We start from the raw sequence: 6,012 nt of genomic DNA, 5'->3' as shown, positions 1-6,012 counted from the left end.
AGAATGAGGAAATGAGCAGCTTACGTGCACTTTCTGACATGTCCTGTCTGTTTTCTTTAATAAGGCACCAGGAGACGCATACACAATGCGTTCCGAGAGGCTTTTTGTAAGGTTAATTGCTTGCAGGTTGTTATTTGTTACAATTTCAGCGATAAGCATTAGCTTGACTTACTTTTTTTCACCAACGCCACTCTGGGCTACGCCTCCACCACTCATCCAAAAATGACGCGTCCACTGCAGCCGCACTCGGCGGTGTACTGAATTTTTCAAAGTCTGTCTATCCATCCCTCTATTTTCTGCACTGCATATCTTCATTCAGGCTGGATTGCTGGATTTTTCAAATTTTACCAAGGCACGACAAACTGGGTTGTCATGAAGTTCGCTATCTGACATTGACGCTCCCGAAGAGGCCCCTAAAAGCAACGCCTCACTGTGATGCGAAATGATTAAAATAACACCTCCAGGGCATGTTGATGAAGTATGTGGTCATCTGAAGTTGACGCCCACTCACACCGCAACGCTGACGTCTGCAATTACTGGTGGACTACGACTGCCACGGTGTTTTGGATTTTGTGGAGGTGATCATGACTTTGCACATATGAGCTCAGGTTTAATCTCAAATATGGTGCAGAACATAAACATATTTTCACAGATTGGAATGGACAAGAGTAGTCATGTGCATTACAATGTTGGTGGTGATCAGTCACCATTTCACACAACAGACCTGACAAACCATTTATTACAAGGCTTGCCTCCCTACTGGGACATAGACAGCTAAGACAGAAAAAATAACAAGCCCAGCTCTAAAAGGGGGCGCGCCAATTTGTCGTAAATCTCATTGCAAAAAAAAAGCACTTCAATCACCACAGTCTTCTAGGGAGAATTTTAGTGCTGATGTCATTTTTACATCCATATTACTTAAGTGCCAATGTTCAGTCTGATCAACTGACCCTATAAAAAAACATGTTTATACTTCAACATTTTCCACTTGAGTTTTCTGTTTCGAATTGTTTTAAACGAAAAAAAACATAAATTAGCCAATAATTCCAAATATAAAAATTCCATATCATGTTTAAATCTTTACCATCCATTAAAGTCGCCTATAGATGTACGTTGGTCACATGGGCCACTTTTCTGTGACGGCGCGTTGTCGCATGGGCTAGACAGCCACTCGGGTTCATTGACTCTGTACTTAACATGTTTTGGTTCAAGCAGAGCTGGGCAGTTTGTTGCTATAACACACTAATGGGTGCTGAACATTTAACACTTTTGTCAATGTCATTTTAACACCTGGTAGTGTGGATGCATATAGACTTAAAATTAACACCCTATGTGTTGAATTCAAGCCAGCAGATATACTTGGCATGCTTAAAACAATTCACTAAGCTGTCTTGACTTCATCCAACCGAGTTAATCCATTGTAAGGGTGTGAGTTCTCACTTTACACATACTATACAAGGCCAGAAGTTTGGTTCCCATGTATACTGCTGGGCCGGATGCATACAAAGCTGTACAGTAGATAAGATAACATTCAGTGTTTTAAAGAACAGTGCAAATTTACTTTAAGAGTTGTATTTATTCAGTATGCACGAGCTACATACATCAATTGAGATCCAATACAGGAGCTGTATCAAAATTATAATGTAGTTGTAGTAACTGTTTCACTGCATCATTCAGTGAGGGGTTTCTACAGATTTTTCAGATTGCTCTTGTATTGTTTATAATGGATGACACGTAGATGTTTACGCTCCTTCAATATTTACCTCTATGTCTGCAGATAGACAATGCAAAATGTGTTCACAATTTCGACTATGTCACTTACTTCCAACCATGCTCACAAAAACAATACACTGGCTGAGTTGTTGTTTTCAACGCATGTGCTTTGACGTGTGGTTTTGCGCTCGCCTGCTTTTATGCACGGTGGGTGACTCACCGAGTCTTATAAACGCTTTGATGAATTTCTGAATTCTAATGGGATTGGAAATCATATGTGTTGTTATTCTGGGAAAGTTGGGGGATTTTTTTTTTTTTTTTTTGCAGCGCTACACTCACCAGGGTCAACGACTCTTGAAATGTTTAGGTTCAAAAGAAAAATGTTAATATTTAGCTCAAAATAAATAAATAAATAAAAAAGCGCACCATATATGCATAAACAGTACCTCACTTGTCACGTACAAACAATGAAGTAAGTTGAGGTGCTGTGACTAACATTGAATTCTTTTACAATACAATACATCTTTATTTATAAAGTCCTTTCACAACAACTGCAGCTGGAACAAAGTGCTTCACAGAACACAGAAAAACACAATATAATACAACAGAACACATAACATAAAAGCTTGTGTCCACCTTGCTGAATCTTGGAAAACTGCACAAAATTTAGTATGCCTGTTCCCCTTAAAAGATGAAAAATTACTGACACAGTCATCCAGTTGAGCCCCAAATTTTTTATTTATACAGTGGCATGCATGTCTGGTGTTGCCCAGAGCAAAGACCTAGATTGTGTGCCCGCAAGACTCAAATATAAGGCGATTACTGGGAAATATAATTCATAAAGACATTTGGAATATGCAAACCCATAGATCAAAACTAAAACTGCACAAAAAACACATTTTCGACACATCAGCTTTTCGCTCTTGGTGGAAGCGCCATGCGCAACTGGAACTGGAAATGTTTCTCTTGAAAGATACTGAAAATCATCTGTAGAATGCATATCACCTAAACAGTGTAATGAATACATTTTTTTCAGGTCATTGTGAAAAAAAACAGGACTAAATTTAAAATGTGGTTCGGATAGTCTGGTATGACTGAATTGATATCAATTTGACAGTCCAATCCGGTTGTGCAACATTGATAGACCTGCTTTACGTCAACATGTCATCAGTTCTGACCAGAACTCAGCAATGCAGTCTTACACAGCCACTGGTGTAAAAGCTGTTTAAAAAAAAAAACAACGCTCACAAATGAATGCATGCTCACTTATGATGTTTCTTTTTTTTTTTATCTGATGTGAGCGACCTCGGAAATTATTGACACATGGACCCCACATAGTACCCCACGCAAGCTCAGCGTGAGTAAACCATCTTTTAAAAGCCTCTCATCCATTGCTGTTTTTAAATGATTCACAATGCATAACATAGAGGGACTTGGTATGAAGAGTCAGGCTTGCTGCCCTGAAACATACCTTATTTATCACCTCACACTCATCAGAGGGAGACTGGGCCAACAGAAAATTGTGAAATTCCAAAAGGAGGATTCTGCTGTTGAAAAAAGATTAAGATTTTTTTTTTTTTTATAGATTTGATTGATGTTTTTAATGTTTTCAATACAATTCCATACAGAGAATGTAGCTCTCTATCTGACAGCGTTGTATTGCCGCTTCTCGTCTACAAGCTGCTGGGCAACATCATCGTCATCATTATCATTGTCAAATGGGTTTGTATCATGAAAACATACTTGAACGCGAGGTCAAGTGTGCACGTGTGACTAGAACCAAAGCAATCATTAGTTGGAGGACTGATGGAAAAATTGCTGTGTTGAATGTGCCCATCCAACTGTGCAAATATTTCAATTTAACAAATACACTTTCACACCATGAGGAACAAAAAGAGGAATAAACAATGTTTAAAAGGGGCTCTGGTAATGACAGGTGATATTAAATATGGCTATGCATGTAAAACTAGTAGTGTAGCCGGCATCACACTGTTTGCAAAGACATCACACTCTGGCAGTCAGCACACAGAGAGCAAAGGAGTAAAAAGGGAAGTCTGCAATCTTTCACTTATTTATCACTTTGTTGATGCAGCTCCGAGTAACAAGCGCGTCCCTGCACATGTGAGGCAACGGCTGCAACATAAATGAGTTGTCACATGGTATATAAAAAACATTTATACAAGTTTTGCAGTTTTGCTTCACATGCATTTAATTGAGATTCAACGTGTGTGTGTCTTTTTTTTTGCTCAATAACAGCTGAGCTAAATTTGAGCTGGCCTTGATCATGGAAAGATTGACAACCAGTCTCAGTCATGAATGTGCAATTATAATACATACAATGACAGAGGCACAAAAAAGCAGTGCTCTGATCTTCATTTAACAAATTTCCCTCTTGGGTGTCACAGCACATTCAGACTGTCAAGAAAGACGAAGAAGAAGAAGAAACTAGGCTAACCGTTGGCCTATTTGCAGACTACAGTGAAGTAGCATACTCTTCTCCTTTGTATATGTAGTGCGGTAAACGTGGTCAACACAACATGTCGCCACTTCTTTTTGAGAGCCATCCGACAGGCCTGTTGCAGAATTTGAGCCCAAGGCAGAAGCCAACCAAGGATTGCCTTAGTGCCCGCGACCACTAGGAGGCCCCCTAGAGCAATTCATAGTTAAAAAAAAAAGTCATCAATGATTTTCATTGAATCTATTTATTTTAGTGCTGTCAAGTGATTATTTTTTTTAAATAATTAATCACAAAAAATTCCATGATTAATTGTGATTACTCATATTTTTCAACTACTATTTTTTGCTAAGCTTATAACCGATATTCACTTGAATAATATCTTGGAATTGATGCTAAATCACCCGATATGAAGTATATTTAATTCAAATACTGTTCTATTAGCTTTCTTGGATTCTCGAATATGATCTAAATGGAGACATCTTTGCAGTTTTCAAAACATTTCTCAAAACTGCCCACAAGCGCCACACTCCAGCAGTGTTGGTTTGCAAGGCCCGGTGGTAACTTAAAAACAGTGTTTTGTTCTGAGACGTGCTAAAGACAGCTAATATGGCACAATATTTGCAAGGTATGCAAATTATTTTTGAAGTAAATTAAACTGAGTCAACTGAATTAAAATATTTAACTGAGTTAAAAATTTTGGGATTAATCCCCTTAGTTAACGCTTTAATTTTGACAGCCCTAATTTATTTATTTATTTATGTATTTATTTATTATGGAAGCATTTAGGAAGGACAAAGTAACAAAAATGGTTGGATGAAGTTACATGACTTTGATTGTCTTCAAACTAAATATAAATATGTATATAATATATGAATTTATTTGTCCCGGGAGCACAGGAGTCAAATTCAAGGCCCAAAACATAATTATTTGTGGCCGGCGAAGGCAAATGGATCACATGTGTCGGCTTCATGTTTCTTGCAAATTGTCTTGACTTATGAAAACGCCGAGTTGGGAGATATTGCAAGGATTTTTTTTTTAGCAATTATTTCTTTAAAATCATATGATAAATAGTTGAACAAAAAAATCTTCAGATTTCAAAATGAATATATTTCATTATTTTTTTCATTTATATGTGATGATATCAGGTGATCATATATTAATATGTTAACACACATAATGGCCCTCTGAGGCAAAGCTTAACTAAGATGTGGTCAGGCTACAAAAATGAGTTTGACTGCTCGAGAGCTTCTGTTGCCTTCCGCTCCTCCTACAGGTGGTGATCCAATGAAAAGGGAACTGTTGTGTAAATCAACCTCAGTCACCTTTTTTAAGTGTCATTTTAAAAAAATTATTTTCAAAGTCATTGCAAACTTTAAAGGGAAATTTAACAATCAGTGATCAATGGTAAATATTATTGACGGAAATAGAAAATACAGCCCGCTCTGTCACAACTGTGCTTTATGTAGTACTCAAAGCAAAATCAGCCAAGGTATGATTGTGTGCGTTTAATGTGGAAGAACTTGAGAGCCCGGACCTGAAACTCATCGAACATATTTGGGATGTACTGCAGTAGACCGCGCGTCTCTTTTCGTCGTATATGGGTGACCTCACAACAATTGGCCTTTTGTCCCACTGCCCTACATGCTGCTGGTCTAACTATTGACACGTTGCACAAACAGTCACATTTGGGCCATGGAAATATGCCTGACTTGACTTCTGGGTTTGGTCTGGCGCTGGCACTAAAACTTTAAACTATTAAACTTAAAGGGCATGGGACAGGTTTTGTACAAATTTTAATATGGTAAATCAAACAATAAAATATACATATGGCGATGAAGTTT

The sequence above is a fragment of the Idiotropiscis lumnitzeri genome, chromosome 12 (genome assembly GCF_059441095.1).
Source record: "Idiotropiscis lumnitzeri isolate Australia: NSW breed Sydney's pygmy pipehorse chromosome 12, RoL_Ilum_1.0, whole genome shotgun sequence".
NCBI lineage: Eukaryota > Metazoa > Chordata > Actinopteri > Syngnathiformes > Syngnathidae > Idiotropiscis > Idiotropiscis lumnitzeri.
The sequence above is the reverse complement of the archived record's forward strand: the minus strand, read 5'-3'. Positions refer to the sequence as shown.